The sequence below is a fragment of the Peromyscus eremicus genome, chromosome 8b, assembly GCF_949786415.1.
Source record: "Peromyscus eremicus chromosome 8b, PerEre_H2_v1, whole genome shotgun sequence".
In the NCBI taxonomy this organism is placed as follows: Eukaryota; Metazoa; Chordata; class Mammalia; order Rodentia; family Cricetidae; genus Peromyscus; species Peromyscus eremicus.
Window position 1 is genome coordinate 52,851,285 of NC_081424.1, and position 19,862 is coordinate 52,871,146.

Genomic DNA, 19,862 nt, shown 5'->3' on the forward strand with positions numbered 1-19,862 from the left:
CTTGCAACAAAGTAGACAAAACTCCTTGGTAGGAGGCAATCTTGCTACTCCAGTGACCTTGACTTTCTCACATTTCTGAGGTTGAACTCCTCAGATGCGGAGCTGGGAGAAGACTTCACGTGAATTTTCCAGTCATTCAAAGTTTTATTTGGTTGTTGTTTGAGTTAGTCTGATTGTGTTAGCCCAGGCTGCCCTCAAACGTGGTCTCCCGGTGGTGGGATACAGGTGTGTGCCCCCAGCCTGGGTTAGCATCAGCTCAAGTTTCCCAGAAAGTTACTTCTGTTAGATTATTTCTGTGGTGTGCTCTAGCAAAGGTTTCTCCATTCATTTGTGAATTAGGTTAGTTGTCAAAAGACCCCATCTTTTTCTCCCCTTCAGAATCAAGTGTCATTACCCATACATGCTGCACATCTTCTAGCAGCCTCAGCTCATGGTCTTCGGGGTTCTTAAGGTTTGCTTGTTCATCTGGCCTGAGGAGGCGTGGGCCTTGCAAAAGACACAGTTGGATCCAGGCTGTCAGGGTACTTAGTGCCTAGGATCAACAGAAAGGCTATTTACAAATTGCCACAGCATGCCTTGCATCCCCAGGGAGTGTGAGGCTGCTGGGGGAAATGCATTTTACTGCCTCCAGACTGGGGCGTCCTATAATGCTGCCCCTTAAGCCATGGTAGCCATTAATAGCCTTTCCTCCCAGGAAATTCTCTGCATTTCACCAAAACTCTTCCATGAGGAAACAAGTGGGACAGAACTTTGGTTCTCTAGAAAGTGGATGCGAAGAGCAGTTGATAGCATTTTACGTGATACTGAGCTGTGCACCGCTCCTTCGTGAGTCAGTCATCTGAGGCTGTGTTCTGTAGTTGAGTTCTGTCTGTTCTCACCTTGCAGTTGTCGGGGAAGATGGAATTAGGTCAGCCCTTCAGTCCCAAGTGATTCCTTACACTGCACTAGTGCATTATGGGCAGCCTCACTCCATAGTATCAAAGAGCAACTCTTGAGTGCAAGCATCAGCTTGCTTCCTGTTACCCCAGGTTACCCTTTGCTTCCTGTTACCCCAGGTTACCCTTTGCTTCCTGTTACCCCAGGTTACCCTTTGCTTCCTGTTACCCCAGGTTACCCTTTGCTTCCTGTTACTCCAGGTTACCCTTTGCTTCCTGTTACCCCAGGTTACCCTTTGCTTCCTGTTACTCCAGGTTACCCTTTGCTTCCTGTTACCCCAGGTTACCCTTTGCTTCCTGTTACTCCAAGTTACCCTTTGCTTCCTGTTACCCCAGGTTACCCTTTCAGAGTTGAAGCTGATGATTGTAGGGGGAGATAATTGATAAATAAGAAAATGGCAGCTCTCAGCTGCCCCCCACCAAGAACCTGTGTATTATTAGAGTTTCCTTCCTCTTTGTGAAGGAAGAAGCCCACTCAGCAGGAAGCCGAAGGCCTCCCGGCACTTGCAGTCCATATAATGGGTGAGCAGTTGTGTCTGCTCCGGAAGGAAAGAGGCAGAGAGGCGGTGGGCTCGAGCCTTGCGATGCTGGCGCCCATGGTTCCCAGCCTGTTTCTCCCGCGTTTCCTTGACATGAGGCTGTGAAGGCATTCCTGGGAGAGAGAGCTGGGAGTCCTTTCTTCCTGAGTTCAGGTCTTGTTAGTTTTGGAAGATGGCTTAGCTTGTTGAGCCAGAGCAAAAACCAAATACAGAAAGTCTGTGAAGAATGATTACCAAGGACATTTCTATACATTTTTCTCTTCCTCAAGTGTGTGGAGTGAGCAGTAGGTCTGCACTAAAATACAGTCTTGATTTTCTTACCTTCTTGGCTTTATGTAACCACGTGATCTTTACGTATCTCTAAAATCTGATAACTCTTAGATTTACTTGAAAGGACACATTGCTGATTACCCATCAAGTATTATAGCAAATGCTTTTTCTGTGAAATTAATTAATTAATTAATTAATGGTTTTTCGAGAAAGGATTTTTCTGTGTAGCTCTGGCTGTCCTGGATCTCGCTCTGTAGACCAGACTGGTCTCGAACTCACAGAGATCCACCTGTCTCTGCCTCCTGAGTGCTGGGATTAAAGGTGTGCGCCACCACCGCCCGGCTTGTGTGATTTTTAAAAACATTAATAATTAATTACACGTGTGTCACAGCATGTGTGGAAGTCGAAGAGCAGCCTGTGGGAACTGCTTCTGTCCTTCCACCGTGTGGATTCCAGCAGTTGAACTCAGTTCAGGCTTGTTGGCAAGCATCCTTGCCCACTGAGCCATCCCCTGCCCTCAGCACAGTTTCAATTAAGATTTTAGTTTGGGTGTTTTACTGCTAACCAAAAATAAACACCCAATTCAGGTGCACAGAGCTTTTTGATAATGAAAAGAAAATAGTATATTTGTTGAGAAAGTGAATATCCCAGCTGTAGAAATCTCAAGCCTTCATACCAAGTTAATCATAATCAGGGCTCTAATCTGCCCAATTTTACCCTTTCATTTATTTATAAGACTGCCTTGTCTCATTTTGAAATTTCAAAGTCGAAAAATAGCTGGGGATAGATTTTTGTCTGAATGCTTGTTACCGTAGTAAAGGAGCTATAGCTTCAGATATTGACCCCCACCCTACCCTCCCATCTCCCTGCACCTACCCCCCAGCGCTGGGGATTGAACTCAGGGCCTTGCACATGCTTCAGCACACACCTACTGAGGTACTACATTCTCCCCTAGTACACACGGCGTTTCTAATGAACAAGTACTCGACCACTGAGGCATGCTCTCCCCCAGTAATACGACATTTATAATACCAAATCCATGGAACAGTTCTTAATAGCTGAGATCAGAGAGTAATTTGTAAAGGTTTTGAGAAATAGTTGTTAGCGTGTGCACACACACTGTATATAAAACTTTAGTCTGTGTACATGTGCACTTGCACGTGTCCAGTTAAGACAGGATTTTAAACTGGCCTTAAACTCACAGTGTAGCCAAGAGTAGTCCTGGATTCCTGATCCTCCTGCTTCTGTCCCCTAAGATCACAGGCTTGTGCTACCACAATGGGCTTTGGTCTGTTTTTTTTTTTTTTTTTAATTTTTTTCTCTCCAAAATCTGGAGATGATGAATGTGTGTACAACAAGGTCTGGACGCTGTGATTGGCTGCTGTGCTCATTCTGTGGTCTGTTCTTAGGGTCAGAGTAATTGGCTCAGCACTGTGGTAGAGCCTCAGTACAGGGACTAATGTTCTTTGGAGAAAAAGTTGGAAGATAATTATGACATTGAGTGTTCATTGAGTGGACATCGCCACCTAGGCATGGCTTTGCTTTGGATGCCTTCCAGAGCTTCCTGTGTTTGGTTTGTGAACCTCTAATGAGCTGAATCCAGTTCATTTAGCATTGCTCATATATTTCTGCAGAGGATTAAAATGCAGGAATTCAGCTTTGTAAATTGAGTTGCCCACTTACCAGCTGAGTGGTAAGTTGCCTTTGGCTCAGGGGTCACAGTTTGATTCTTGGCTGGCATTCCGCTCCTGTGATAGGAATTTTAAGTGTGTGTCCCATTAGAACTGTGGTGCTTGTATGGCCGTTCCTGTGCACAGCGTCCCTGCTCAGTTCGTGTCTCTCAGTGGGAAGGACTGACCACCGAGCATTTGATATTGGCATTAAACCCGACGGTCCTGATTTGGGTAGTGGCAGTTTTAGGTTTGATATGTCCCCATGACTGACTTACTGAAGCATGGCGCGGTAATAGCGTGCTGCTTCCGTCTTTATCGACTGGAAGTAGATTTGTGGTCTTCGCCCCCTTCTCTCCCACATCAGGCAGATACATGCCTCAACAGATCAGCTTTGCACGGTCCCCTAAAAACTCGGTTTTTATGGAGTTGAGGGGAGAAATGAATTTTCTCTGCCTCTGGAGACTGTTCCGCCTCCAGGCTCCTGGAGCAGACCTAGAGGTGGTTAGCAGAAGCACACTGTTGATTTCATCTAGGACAGAGCCCCACAGAGGTGTAGCTTCAAGCTTGCCACGCTTGGACTGGGTTTCCAGTTTTTTTTTTTTTTTTTTTTTTTTTTTTTTTTTACCTAAAGAAGTTAGGGTGTTCTTCGTCAGGTCAGGGGAGTGGATTCGCAAAGATCTTCCCTCATTTTTCTCAGTTCCTGTGCTCACAAGTGCGGGCCTTTGCCTCTGCACTCTAACAGAGTTTTATACAACATAAGTAGCCGTGAAGAGCAGTAGACTGGAGAAGCTGCTGTTTGTTTGTGTCAGTAGATTACAAACACCTTCGCAGGTGCTCTCCCAAGTTTGGGAGTCCGGGCTTGGTATCTTTATCATGCTGCATTCTGGGAGCAAGACGCCGTGGTCATTATACAGCTGGGGAAATGGAAGGAATTAGAGATTTGAGTAACTGCTTTTAGTGTTTCTTTCCTTCCTTCCTTCCTTCCTTCCTTCCTTCCTTCCTTCCTTCCTTCCTTCCTTCCTTCCTTCCCTCCCTCCCTCCCTCAGTGCCTTGCCAGCTGGGCAGGCTGGCCTGGAACCCAGTGATCCACCTCCCTCTATCTCCCGGTGCTGCCATTAAAGGCCTGTGCCACCACACTCAGCCTATGAGTGTTTCTATGAGAAAACCCAACTTTTTTCAGTTTTTACAAAGTATCGTATTGTGAAGACCTTTACAATAAAGCATGGTATATGATCATTGTTTTGAAAGTGGCCAAATTCAGTAGATGTTAGTGATTTTTGTTAGGGTGTTGTATCTGAGCATCTCAGTTTAAACTGAGATGCAAACTGAGTAAGAGCAGATTCCTTTGAAGATGACTTAAAATGAAGTGGACATTCAAATCTGTGTTTATTTACCATCTCTGCTGTCTGGCCGTCTCTACTCCACTGCATGTTTGGAGTAAGATGTTTATTTCAGACAGAGGCATCTTTCTGTGGGACCATCTTTGCAGCCAAAATGCATCTTCCAACGCACATGTTTATTTTGGCAATAGATGTTTCTAAAAAGGAGACAAATGTTACAATTGTTTGGCGAAAATAAATCTTTTCTTTGTGGCTATTGAGGCAACTGAACAGTTTCCAGGATTCTTACCTCTGTTACTGTATTTTTGGTGTAGTCTAGAAGTTTTTTTTTTTTTTTTTTCCGCATTTACTTGAAAGTCATATTTTGATAGAATTTGAACAGCTATTATGAAAAGTAGACTTCATGGAGCGAAGACTGGTTCAAACAACATTTCCATAGGGTTTTGGTGTGAAATACTTGTTACAGGTTCTCTCTTGGCATCATAAATGTGAAAAGGCATAGTTTTGGTTTCGTCTAAAAAAGCTTAGCTCTCCTATTTTTGAGAGTTATGATTGGATGAAGGAGGAAGACTTAACATGGGGCAGTGGAGAGGAATAGGTGCCTGGTATGTTTTACACTCCATCTTGGAGTTTAGGGTAGCTTCACATTCGTTCAGACATCCCCACATGTCTGAGTGCGTACATGCTCGCACACTTGCTTACAGAACATTTATGGGACAGTGACATTTTCACATAATGTGTCCTTTGTGCTAAATGTATTTTCTGTGTATATGGATACATAAATGTAAACCCACAGATAAATAAGATGAAGGCAAGCGTTTTGCTGTTAGAGCTATGAAATGCTGTGGGATTTATTGGCTATGTGGTCCATAGCGTTTTTGGTGGTTGTCCTGTGTGCTCAGAGACTGGAGCCAAGCAGCTTTGCTTTGCACCTGAGATGCTTGCATTTCTCAGCTATTGAACATTTGTGTAAATAATGGCCTTTCACTGGCCTCGCCTGCCTGGTTGCTTCAGTTCTTCCGCAGGAACATGCAGGTATTTCCGGTTTGTCATGAGACTCTTGCGGATCCCACACCTGCATCCGTGAGGATAGATCGCAGCAGTCACCAGTGTTGGTGCCAAAGTTCCGTGTAGATGGAGGTTCGTACCAAAAAATGTGTCTAGAAGAATTTATAGGTAGAGTCACATATTTACTCCTTAGAATTTAAATTTCTGGAGCACTTGCTTACATTGTAGTTAAATGGAAGCACATTTGGAACAGTGTAACAGTGTCACTAAACTTGTTTCAGAAGAGAGCATGCTGTGAGTTCAGCGTAGATCTTCAAAACTTTACCTTTTCCTTCAAGTAAGACAGGATGCCATTCCTCTTGGAAATTCCTGGGAAATGTGACTGGTTTCATCTTTACTTTGGAAAGCTACATTGGCGTTTGTTTTTCATAGAGCATTTCTATTGTTCTAGATGTCCTAGAGGGGTAATATCCTCTGCTCTCTGCTGTGTTTATACTGTTTCCTTTCGAGTGTGATTTCTACTGTGTATTTTACATACAGAGACTCCAACCCCAAATACCTGCCAACTTTCCTATTCAAGTTTTGTTTTTTGTTTTTTTAAATTCTTGTTTCTGACTAAAGTGCAAGCTTTTAAAAAGTGGTTTATTTTTATTTTAAGTGCATTGGTGTTTTGATCACATGTATGTCTGTGTGAGGGTATCAGATCCCCTGAACAGGAGCTACAGGTAGTTGTGAGTAGCCATGTGGGTGCTAGGAATTGAACCTGGGTCCTCTGGAAGAGCAGCAGGTGCTCTTAACTGCTGAGCCATGTCTCCAGCCCCTATAGTTTTACTTTTAATCATAAGTGATTATTTCAGGTGGTTTTAGAATCACTTTAATATATATTTTAAATAAATTTTACTTATTTGCTGTCACCCAAAAAAACAGTGTGATATACTTTTGTTAAAATTTTAGCAATAAGGCCAACAGTTTATATCAATGAAATCAATCAACCACATTAGAGCAGCATTCCCTGAAAAATAAAACAACAAAAATCCCCCAAGATAAACTAACAGAGAGAGTAAGTGTTGCATGAGGTTGGGTCGCCCTCTGGCTCTGCTGAGGTTGGCATCTCTGAAGCCAGTTTGGTTCCCTGAGTACTGCGGGTGATGCCTGTGTCGATGCCATTTGACTACGGCAGCCCAGCTGGTAGTGGTCAGCTGCATATGAGCGTTAAGAGACTTCCAGGCTTGTTGGTAACAATAAGTCGGAAAGTCACCCCACCCTAAAGGACTGGAACGGGCCCAGAATCAGTAGCTGGGACAACATAGTCTTTGCTGATTAATTAACCTGTTCATGATGATGGAGACCTCTAGACCTCACTGTGTTTATCTGCATAATTAGGGGGTGACTGCCAGGTTCCCTGGCTTGGCTTTTAACTTTGAAGTACCAGTGAGCGAATGACCTTTGATTTCAGTATGAGATTTTAGTCTGGTCATTTAACAGTCTTAAATGGGCTGATGGCTTGACAAATTGTATAGTCATGACCACTACCCTCAATGTTGAAAATTCTTTCTAAAACCAAAGGAGTGATAGCAGAATTGTTGGAATGAATACAGTGTATTCTTTTAAACTTTTTTACTTGTGAAGTTATTCGTGGGCAACATGTGTTTTGAATATCTGTCCTGTAGATGCATGGCATGTGAATGTCTTTTTGATAATGTGGGAAACCGTCAGGCTAACACACTTTACCTAGAGTTGCGAAGGAAGCAAGGAGAGGCCCTCGGTTTCTCAGTGGTTCAGAAAGGAAACCTGTGTTGTGAACACCAAGATGAACTGTGTAAATGAAACTATCGCTTCCACTCCTCTTTAACCCTACCAGGGGCTCCAGGCTTCCTTTGCATTGTAAGATGGGTCTTTCGAAAGCTTAAAAGGGAGCTTTTTCTTTTTATATTAATAGCTAGTCATTAGTTAAAATCTTAATGGCAGTTTGATTATTTTATATGTAATAAATTACAGATATTTGCTCTTATAGTCTTGAAAAATAACCTTAAAAGTTAATTCTGTGCTTGTGAGTAAATTAAGAAAGTACTAGTCTGTGTGTGTGTGTGCGTGCGCGCGTGCATGTGTATGAGAGAGAGAGAGAGAGAGAGAGAGAGAGAGAGAGAGAGAGAGAGAGAGAGAGAGATTGGGTAGGGACTGGAAGAGAGAAGTCATTGGGATACCTCACTAGAGCCAGGGAGTCTTGTATAATCCAAGCTTCCTTGGGTCTTGAGAAGAATCTACCTATCTGAGGTATTAGAAATTTCTGGAAGTTCTAGAGCTCAGATTTGTATGTGAGAATTTCATATAAACACATATCACAGACATCTCTTACCTGCTTACAATCGTTCCACACCAAATTTGGGTTACTAGATAATTATATAGGAGAGCGGGAATTACCTTTCTTCCCAGTTTCTATTGAGAAATATGTAGAAACAGACTGTATTCCACAAAATGAGCCAAATTCATATTCCACAAAATTAGCCAAATTTATCTCTACTGGTATCGATTCAGAGTAAGAACATTAATTACTAAACCAACTAACCAACCAACCAGTCCACTAACTAACCAACTAACCAACCAGCCAACCATCCAGCCAGTCCACCAACCAACTGACCAACCAGTCCACCAACTAATCAACCATCCAACCAACCATCCATCCAACCAACCAGCCAACTGACCAACCAATCCACCAACTAACCAACCAACCAGCCAACCAGTCAATCAGCCAACCAGCCAACTAGCTAGCCACCCTGGGCAATTGTCTCTTGAGCTGGTCAATGATCCAGGTCAACTTTTATAAAATAGCAAGCATTTAGAGCAAAGTAAGACTAGTAGCAGAATGTACGAATGTTGGAATTAAATGCAGAAATCTGTCTTTGCTGAGGTAATTACATCTTACTTAGTGGTGGTAGCACAACTAGCTTCCCTGGATAGCTGCAGTGGTTGGTTCTTAGAAGGCTGGGAAGGGGTACTCCTTTCCAGATGTACCTTAGGAAGTATGGACAGGCTGGGGTGCCCAGGTGTGGAGAGAGCAGACCTTTATGCAGTGGCTGTTGAAGATGGATAGTGAGAGTTGGATGCTCCCAGATTGCCAGTTTGATCCTGACTGGTTTTAGGAATACCTGGGAGAAGGGTCAGAGTACACCGTTGCTGGCCTGTGGGCTCTGTGCGTCAGATGCTTCCCTAAAAAGGGCAGCCAGAAAAGGACCTTCCTTTGACTTAGATACCCTCTCGAAGTTCCTGGTTTGACTCTTGAGTATTGCAGTAGTCACTTCTTACCCATCTTAAGTGCTCGTGCCTATGGAGGTACCCCTCTGTGTCCTAGCTTCACGGAGAGAAAGGGATGTTTTTCTGTCTTCTTGAGTGTGCTGTTTGTCATAGGTCAGGAGACGCATGATGGGATCTTCTTTGCAGGAACTGGCCAGATTTGAGTGGTGGGAGAGGAAAGGAAAGTGGAATTCCTTTGTAAAAACCAGCTGAGTTGCTGGGGAGAGCTGGTGCTTTGCTCGGAGGCTTTGCTGGTGTCCTCCACATTAGCTTCAGTAGCGTAGAGCAGGAATAGAAACCTGGGAACATCACTGGTCTCAGATGCATCATGGCACACTTGAGGTAGTTCCATGGCAGAAGGGACATTTTCCTACCATCTCCCTGCAGACAGGAGAGTGTTGAAGCCTGAGCAGGGAGAAGGCAGGGCCTTCAGCAGAGGTCCACTCTGAGTAGGACTTAGGACATCACCCCTGCTGGGGACAATCAACTAGATGGGAAAATCAGCTGCCTGCCTGCAGCATGAATCCTTCTCAATCCGAACCGGCTCTGCGTGATCTAACTTAAAGAATGAAGACATCAATCCCTGCGACCTCAGGGCGGGAGGTGGGCTTGCCTTCTGTGGTCCCGTTGTGGGGCCAGTTTCTTGGCTCTGGAGGCTTTGTAAGAACACAGAATGACTTCTAGTAATTGCAAAGTTTCTTTCTTCCTTTCAAAGAATTTATTTTATTATTTATTTATTTATTTGTGTGTGTGTGTGTGTGTGTGTGCGCGCGCGCATGTGCACTGGAGTGTGCACGTAGAGGTCACAAGAGAAAGTTGGGTACCCTGGAGCTGGAGTCTCAGGCACTGGTAAGCTGCCCACCATGGGTGATGGGAATGGAATTCTCCGGTCCTCTGGAAGTGCAGCAATCACTTTTAACCACGGAGCCATCTCTCTAGCCTGTCAGTTTCTTGTGTAATCATCTCCTGCTCGGTTGTCACATCTTGTGCTCGCCTCGCCCCAATGGCAGCTCCATCCATTGGTTGCCCGGGTGCAGACTCCGCTTAGCCTTTTCCCTCAGCTGTTCTGTCTTTAGATGAGCCCTGACATGGCAGTTCAGAACACCTTCAAAGACAAGATGGAATCCGTCCAGCCCAGTGTTAGTTGTATGTGGCTCTGGTCTCTGATATAAATCATCATGAGGGTCCCAGGGAAGTTTCTGTCCTGAGTGTGCAAATACAGTGCACTGTGTCTTGAGTGTGCAAATACAGTACGCTGTGTCTTGCCCTCACTGTAACATCAGCATTCTGTGCTTGTTTCTACTTGATACTTCATGGAGACTAGAGATACTGCTACCCTACCTTATGGCCGGGCATGTTTCTAGAATTCTCTCTGGGACCAGGTGTAGCATGTAAGTAGGGGCAGATGGTCAGAGAACCTAGAAAAACGGAGAGTGGCTGAATTGGATGTGGCTCACACGTAATAGAAACTGAAGTCGTTATCTTCACCGTAGCCATTACCATGTGCATTGAGGAAGGCTCTTGGGTAGTTCGGATGCCTGCCACTGCCTAGTTCACTGCTCTGGCAAAGAATGTTCCTTAATGTCGGAGAAGTGTTCTACATGTGGTGGTAGATTAGGGCGGGGGCATAGGCTCCAGCACTTCACACCCATGTCCATGGCTTCAAGGTTATGTTCTTAGCAGACATTATAACTTCACATGCTTTACAGGACCTGAGGAGCCCGGAGCGTATAGCTACCCCAGATGTGCGACTTAACCTCCTCTTCTCTTCTCTTCTCTTCTCTTCTCTTCTCTTCTCTTCTCTTCTCTTCTCTTCTCTTCTCTTCTCTTCTCTTCTCTTCTCTTCTCCTCTCCTCTTCTCTTCTCTTCTCTTCTCTTTTTTCTTTTTTCCTCTTTTTCTTTCTTTTTTTTCTTACCCCAAGACAGAGTTTCTCTGTATAGCTCAGGTGGCCCTAGCTCCAGAGAATAGGCAGGCTGCTTCTGCCTCCAGAGCACTAGGGTTGAATAGGCAGGCGCGTGTCACCACGCCCCGTGTTAGGTCTCGTGTTCTTTGTTCTAGTGGAGGGCCTTTGAAGGCCTTCCAGGAACTTAGTGCCGTAGTTCATTGTTGTCACCTTTGGTCATTGTCATTGCTGTCTTTCCTTTTCCAGCCTAAGCCAGACTGTTGTCGGTAGATGACAGTGACAGTCTCTGTGTCAGTCTCCTGCTAAGTACTTCTGCCTTTCCTCCTCAGCCCTTCTGTGTATCCTTATTGCATAGTTATGGTGGCTAATATTTACCAAGTGTTTAGTCTGTCTGGGTTCCCATTTGCTTGGGCTAGCCCATTTAGTCTCTGATCTTCAGAGATGAATATTTTTGTCATCGCTACCTTGCAGGGGAGGACACAGCAAAGCAAGGTTAATCAGCTGCCCAAATGCCCACCCTTGCTGAACAGTAGACAGGGATTCCAGGTTAGCAGCCTTTGATCTTTGAGCCCATGCCAGCATTGATTTGTGATTCTACGAAATGGGAATGATTCTCAGCACCAGGAATTCACTTGAATTTTTAAAGGACTAATCAAAATCAAAGAAGCTCCCTTTTGACTTTGAGCGTTCGTTTTGTGGACAGTCTTTTGTGACATTTAACACATAGGAAATAGGGTGTGTGACTGGAGAGATGCATCAGTGGTTAAGAATGCACACTGTTCCTGCAGATGACTTGCTTGGTCCCTAGCACCCACCTCAGGCAGCCCTGCGGCTTACAACTCCAGCCCCAGAGCATCTGACACTCCCAGCCTCTGAGGGTACTGTACTCAGTTGTACACATATACATGTAATTAAGAATAAAAATAAAGATTTATAAAAAAGAGAAAAGAAAATTGAATGTTGCTCATTGTGCCTATCATACTCTTTAGAGTAATTTTTTGACATAAAATCCATGTAACATAAAATGAACCATAGAGAAGTGTGCACCCAAACATTTATAGTGTTGTGCGGCCGTCTCCTGTCGTCTCAGACATTTGGCACACACAGTGAGACTCCTGTGCCAGCCAAGCAGACACTTCTCATCGTCTTCTCCCCGAGCCCCTGGCAGCTGCTGGGCTACTTTCTATCCTACCTGTTCTGGGTGTTTCCTGTACAGAGGATCATGTCACATATGACCCTTGTGTCTGGCTTTTTTTCACGTGGTGTGATTTTCAAGGTTTATGTCTGTTGGTGTCTCAATACTTCATTACATTTTATGGCCCAGTAATGCTCCGTTGTACGGATCGACCATGTTTTGTTGATTTTTTTTTCTACCTGTTACTTAGAGTGAGCCCCATGGGTAAAAAGCAGGTGTTGGTGTTTGGGATCTTCTGGTCTTTGGGTCACATTCTGGAGGGTGCGTGGAGGTACACTTGCTGGATGATGTGGTCATCTGTCTTGAAACCTTGCTTAGCTGCTACGCTGTCCCATGGGAGCTCCTCTTTTCTGCTTCAGAAACAGGGCTTTAGCGTTCGTTGGCTGTTTTGTCTTCTGGGCTGTTCAGTGCTGGGGTACCTGCTGAATCCTCCCATATGTCTCTGGAATAGTGCTACTTGGTCAGCTGGGGAGAGGAGGCTGGCCCAGAGTCCTACATATGCAAAGTGGAGACTTCTGCTCCTCTGGTAGACAGTATAGCCCTGAAGATCATAGGCCCAGAGTTTCTCAGGGTGTAGAGAAGGAAGGCTCTTTCAGGTGGTGTGGAGAGAGCACTGTTATGGGGGTAGGGGTGGAGGCAGAGATGGTCATAAGGTAGGAGTGCCCTTCTCTCTCCTAGGCCATGGCGTGCCTGGCTTTGTGCACTCCAGCACCCTTCTGGCATGTCTCTGCCCTTCCCAGTGAATTCATCAATCAATCAACCCCTCTGTGTACCTGTGGAGGGCAGAGGCCAGTCTGCAGCGGTTGGTTCTTTCTTCCAGCCCATAGGTCTTGGGGATCAGACTTAGTTTACCAGGCTTGGTGGGAAGAGCCATTCACAGGCCCCTTTGTCTTTCTGCAGACTAGACTCTCAGTCTGTGCTTGGAGTGGTGAAGTCAGTCATTTGAATTCAAGTAAGCGATTCTCTGTGTAAATAAACAGCTCACGCTCTAAGATGCACGCACCTGCTTTTAGTTTAGTTGATCCATGTGAGTTGAATGTGGGCTGTGTGATACCCAGCCAGTCACCAGGAGTCCCAAGAGGACCATGACCAAGTGTTTGCACAGGACCCGGAAGAGAGACTGGAGAGGTGTAAGGTGAAGAGGAGACAAATCGGGCAGAGAGCACAGGTATGGATTCCTGCCTTCTGCTGTGATGGCACAGAGGGACCCTCACTTGGGGAGGTCTTAGCTTGAATGTTGTCTCACGTTCCCATTGATTTGGTGTTACTTTTGGTTCATTGGATTGAGAGAATATTGAGGTCTTTGATAGCTTGTTAGCTTACTTGTCATCAGATACACTGGTGAGGCTAGAGGACCTGAAAGTACTCTCGCAGGAACAGCCCTGCACCAGGCCCTTGAGTGCAGTGTGCTGGGCTGGGCTGGGCTTTGATGAGTGTGCTCTGGGAACAAACTGCTGCAGCATGGATGGGTTCATGGCGTCTGAGGATAGGTGCCAGTGGACCTGGATGTGGCCAGAGAGGGCTGTTCTGGGTCTGGATGAGGAGCTGCTTGTTTTCAAGTTCTATTAGGCTTTAAAGGGGTTTGTGTGAATTTTACAGAGAATTTGACGTGCTGCGTTTGCAGACGTTTATGAATATAGACTCTCCTCCCCACCCCCATCTCTTAAATTTTCCTCCCATTTGTACCCTGTTTTGTTGCTTTTATTCACCAACCAGAGAGGGAGGGAAGTGATTTTATCTAAATAAATCAATTGAATAAATAAATAACATTAATTTAAATTTATTTATTTATATTTTGATGAGGAAATACTGTTCCACGTTTAGAAGCAGCACTAGATCTCAGAATAGAGAAAATTCCCTGTCTCCACAGATCAGAAATGTGCATCTGTCAAAGTTGTTGTCCTAAGAGGACGTTTAAAAAATAACACATGGTTTCTATTAACCTATTCTCTTCTCCCTGAGAAAGTATCTTCAATGATATTGTATAGCCACGCTGTCTCTGTGGCAGTGAACATGGCCTTCAGTGCTGAGGAGTTTTGCATTCAGCAATGGGAACCTGCCAGAAATCTAAAGCAGCATTCGGACAGTGTTACCAGTGCGCTCAAGTTTTAGTGTGGTGTTTTTAATGAGATAAATGTTGTGGAAATAGATAAAGAAGCTGCGGTTTGGGTGAAAAATCTGCTTTTCCCTCCACGAGGCTCCCTTTCCTCCTGTCCCCTCTGCTGTTTCCTTCCAGTGAATTCCATGTTCATGGGAGTGTGACCGTGTAGGACTCGGCTGTCCATGTGTTTCCTTCATGTTAAACTTTCTGCTTTGCTGGATTTGATAAGACCTTCATTGCTGGACTGTGAAAACAGGTATGAGCCAGCAGCCCAGCTCCCAGCCCGAGTGTGGTGGAACCTGTCAGCACAGGGTATGGAGAGCATTCCTCAGGGTCATGAGTGAGCGCTGTCCCTCGTTTGAGGATTAGAAAGCATCCCTTTGTACCTTAGAATCCACAACTCCATCTTACACCTATTGCAGCTAGACAGATTCCGTTGACTTAGTTTCTTCCAGTACTGCCAACTGTAGTGGACTCTGATTAGAAGCAAGTTCTTCTGGGATATGTCTCCATTGATTTTCTGGTCAGAGCTGTCAGCCTAAAGTCCTCATTATTATGCTTATAATGTGGTGTGTGTGTGTGTGTGTGTGTGTGTGTGCATGTGTGTAGATGGGGAGTCGCCCCTTGGTTTTGAGAGAGACATGGAGGCTGGGTATAACTTTCCTCGAACCCTTTGCTCCCCATTGCCCTGGTTCCTTTCTTCTTCTCTGGAGACTTCAGATGTTTTTATTTCCCCAACTCCTAAAGTGATGAAAATTGAAGTTAGTATTTTTTTTTTTTGCTTGTTTTTCTAGACCCATCTAGTGTTAATCTCATGTTCTTGTGTGTGTTGGGGTGGGTGGGTGTTTTCTCTGATAATTTCATCATCATAGTTTCCTTTGTTATTACAATGTGGAAGGTTTATTATTTAATCCTGGGTTAACTCTTTACCTTCAAATCATTTTCTTTCTCTTTTTCATCTGTTTATCGTTTTTTTCTCTGTTTCTTGGCAGATATTAAGTTTTCCACTATTCTGATAATGTTTTATTCATTTTTTCATAGTTTCACTATCTACAAACTCATTTTTGTTCACCAAACTTTGCTTTCTAATAGTATCTTATTCTTGAAGGCATCGGTTTATCTTGCTGGAGATACTTTTAAAATCTGTGCCTTTCTCTTTGCATGGGACTGAAAGGTTCTAGTTTCGAAGAGGAAGTACTGCGTCCTCGGATGGCCATCTGCCCTGGTGGGCCAGATGATGGAGCGGGAACTGAGCATTTGGTTTGAAGACCCTCATGTGCTTGCTGTCTGCATTCATCCCCCACTAATGTGTCGTTTGCTCTCAGAGGAGGAGTCGGGCTGAGTGGAGATGGCCCGCCACAGGATACGTTTTAATTTCATCTCTTTTCCGTGGGCTTTTCTCCCGCTGGCCCCTCCAGATGGTAGTCCTCTTCTGACTTCTGACAGGATTGAGGTGAGGATCCGGAAGGGGGCTCTGAGTTTCTTTTGCAGATCTTTGTGTCCAGCCCCTGGCCACCCTCTGCTTCCTGAGTCTTCGGGGTTCTGTGCTTTAATTAGCTTGCTCCTGATCCTCTCACCTAGAACAAATTAAAAGATTCATTATCACTTGTGTCTGCTTTTCTCCTTCCAGAAACGTTCCGACCTCCTGTCTGCTGTCGTCTTGGCTCTTGTTTTCTCCGCCCTCATGGATTTAGACTTCACCTTTTACTGTTCTTTCAGTGAGGTTCCAGAAGTAGTTATAAACAGCAGCGGTCTGGTTATGGAAACCTGCGAAGACAGATTTAGGAAGAGCTGCTCTTACAAGCTGTTGTCTCTGTGTTTGGGTTCACAGTGCGACACCTGGTAGCATGCTAGCCCTTAAAGAGCTTCAAGGGACGTGCACACTAGGAACAGAGGTGGGGTCGGGAGCTGAATGTCTGCCTGGGGCTCGGGTTGGCAGCGCCATGGCCTGGGGAGCTGTGTGAGCTGGGGTGGCCTTTGCTTATGAGCCAGGAAAAGGTTCATGGAACTGAGGAAACCCTGTCAGACTGCTTGCCCAGCTGTACAGGGCAGGGCCAGGGAGAGCAGCCTCTAGGCCAATGGGCTGTCTTCCTATCCAGAGGAAGCCAGGCTAGGGCCTGGGGAAGAATCCCTGTGAAGGGGAGCTCAGAAGAGGCCTGAGAGAGGGATGATGGGAAGGGAAGAACTTGGGAGGTGAATTGGGGAAGGAGCAGGAGAGTGGCACTCTGGGAAAGCCAAAGGCCACCTTGGGCATGGCTTCCCAGATGCTGAAAGTGGCGGGCCCCTTGACTGAAACCCCACCTTGCTGGTCTCCACCTGGTCCTGTTGGAGGACGGTTACGCTTTCATAATTGATACTGAAAATCTAACAGATTGCTAGCCTCAGTCCTCAGAGAAAAATGAAATGGTGTGCACTAAGGGCTGAAGATTTTACTGAAGTTTGGGTTTAATGCAATTTTTAGCAAGAAAGGACAGAATGAAAAGAGCCTTCTGATTAATACTAATCCAGAAAATAAGTTAACTGTAGTAGGATAATCCAGGAGCTCTCAGTATTCTCTTGTAATGTTGGAGTTTTATCTGCAGGCACAGCTTCATGGTATCTGTATGTGTGGCCCAGTGCCAAGAGCAGTGTGAAACTAAAAACAACAACAGCAAACTGTTAGAGTAATTATAACAGAAGTCAAGTTGTAGCCTTCTGTGTCGGGAATGAAAAATAAGAGGCCAATTTATTTGGCCGGTGTTTGGCATTCGCACTGCTGTTTACATAGCTTTGCATATGGTCTTTGAAACACTGCGTGCTCCTTCGGCACGAACCAGCTACCCACTTTTATCTGCTCGCAGGATGCTGTCTTTTATGGCTCTGCCACTGTGAGAGCGAGCGAGCGCTGTGGTTGGGAAGGAAGGAAGAGAGCTCGGAAACAGATCTCAGATCAGACCACCATCCTGGCTGGAGGTCGTTAAGCTTCTGTGTGCATTTCTGGTGCCCTCCTGGTGGCCTGATTCTTAGGCCTCCTTAAGTTAAAAATACCGGGTGTGTGTGGTCTTGCCAGCTGGCATGAGGCCAGGCTTTTTATATCCCGGTCTGGTCTGGGAATGGAGCTCAACATAGGGGAGGTGCAGGGGGTGCTTCTCTGGCTAGGTAGGCGGGAGTGCAGGGAGGCCCTGCTGCCCGGCTGTCCTGGCTCTGTCGTCATAAATAAAATATGAGTGTCATCTGAACCCAGGCCTCCACGCATGTCTTTTGGTCTGATATTTGTTATAGTAACCACAGAGAGATAACTTTAAAGGATAATTTTCCCTTCCCTTTGAAGCCTGTTTTACCATCTGTCAGGGAGAAACTTCTGCCTAACTACTTATACTTTAGCTAATTAATTGGGCACCAGGTTCCTGGACATATTTATTAAATGTCAACAACTTGGGGACATTTAGTCTTTGTTTCTGGAGTTTTATGTCCAGTAGGATTTTTCTTAAACTATGTCCAGAATATCTTTGGGAGTATGCACACTGCTTTAAATTTTTTATTATGAATTGCTGATTAGATCGTTCTGAAGGTATCCATGTGTTTCTTCCTCCCTCCAACAGTACCTAGAAAGCTGTTTTTGTCTCCTTTCTCCCTTCCTCTTCTGGATACTGTTGTACATACTGAAATGCTCAAGCTGCTGGAGGCAGGCTTCCTTGTGGCTTCCTTGTGCTCAGACATGGGGAAACTGAGGAATAATAATACAGAATGATCATTGTGAATGCTCTGTGCCCTACAGTGTGGGAGCCAAGATGTGGCCACAGCAGAGAGCAAGGAGCAGGACGTCAGCCTCACAAAGCCCCAGCTGCCCTCCGGACACCAGGGCTCTGCACTTAGAGAGGTGATCACGTTCAGTCTCTTCTTCCCCTTGTATCCCCTGATCGAGAGGCAAGAGGAAGGAGAGAGATGGGCACCTGCCAGCTCTTTTGAGGAGTCAGGGGACTAGAGCTCGTAAGGAGTGTGACTGGTAAGCCAGCTGTCAGAGTTGGGTGGACCAAGGAAGGGAAAACCATGTCATTGGCCCTGACACTCATGACCAAGGATAGTTCACATCCTTTCTCAGATTAAGATACACGAGAGCATCTTTTTGCGTTGTTCTTTGCGAAGCCTCATGGCCACCTTTCTTGTGACACTCTTGGTGATGGTTTTTGACAAAGTGGAGTCTTCTGCAGCTTTAAATATGTTTTTAAAATTTATTTATATTTGTGTGTGTCCTGAATGTGTTGCATGTGTGTCAGTGAATGTGTACATGGGAGGCCAGAAGAGGTATCTTCCTCTGCCTCTCTTGTCCTTGTGGCTGTGAGACAGGGTCTCTCATTGAACTGGAGCTTATCATTTTCTCTAGGCTGGCTGGTCAACAAATTTTTAGGATCTCCCAGTCTCTGCCCCGTTGCTGGAGTTACAAATGTGCTCAGCTGTCCCTGGCTTTTCCTGTGGGTGCTGGGGATTCTACTTTGGGTCTTTATGAAGGCCATATCAGGTAGTCAGCTCCTGGAATTTAAAAAATATGTTTCTCGCAGACTTTAAATTATGTAGACCGTTTTGGCCTGGCCAGCATGAATCTGTATGTTTTTATTAGAGCTTTTTAGGTGATCTTGGACTCTAGCATTCTCATTTTGGACTGAACATTCATGAAATAGGATTCAGCTATTTTTCTTCCTGTGGCCCCTTTGCTAAAATATATGGGGCTTTGTGGATCAGTTTTGTGATCTCTTTAATTTGTAGGATGGGAACCCATTAGGATACTCTGCTCTGCTTTTAGGTCCATCGTCTTCATGTCAAGGGGTTTGCTGAGGTCCTGAGTCAGAGCCATTTGCAAGGCACACTGTATGGTGGCATCACTTTGGAATAGAGCCTCGAACTCCACATTTACTGGGGATGGGAGGATAGTTGTGTCTTTCTCTATTCCCCAGTTTTAAAGTGGTACTTGTAAGAGACTTAAAAAATGTAAATGTTCAATGCAGAAAATAAAAGGGCAGATTCCATGGAGGAAAGTGTGCTGGGTGTGACGCAGGCCGTGAGCAAGCGCAGTGCAGCTCTGTGCACACTGAGCTTTCCTACCTGGCCAGTGCACTTGGTGCTTCCTGTGTGCCTCTGACTCCTTTTGTGCAGTGCTGTACACGAGTCTTTGTGTGGTTGCATGTGTTTAGTTAAGCACACGTCGCTTGATTTCAGTTCACTTTGGCTACAAAAGGTGTTGCAGGAACCCGGGCAGCTTTACATATTAGAAGCTTTCTCTTTAAGATACATTCCCAGAAGCTAAAGGAGGGCCACTTATCCCATGATCAGAAAACAATCTAACTGAAAGAATTGAACTTCCATCCACCTGCTGCTTTTAAAGAAGTGTTCTTTCCTGGATCGCCAGAAAGCCAGGACTGCAGCAAACGGCTGTGTGAGGGATGTTCTGCTTTGCTTGGGAATGGAATCTTTTTGTCATTCCGTATTTTTCATTTGGCCTTTGGTCTGCCGTCCTTCACTCCAAGTTTAAATTTTGTAATGCCCAATTCATAGAATATAAACACGGCCTTTGTAGTTCCCTCTTCGTAGAATATAAACACAGCCTTTGTCGTTCCCTCTTCGTAGAATAT

General features: G+C 45.1%; 1 protein-coding gene across 1 annotated transcript in view; it reads left to right on the forward strand.

The window, feature by feature from the left end:
• Arid1b (AT-rich interaction domain 1B) overlaps positions 1-19,862 on the forward strand; it is a 379,722-nt gene that overhangs the window by 47,698 nt on the left and 312,162 nt on the right. The window lies entirely within an intron of this gene.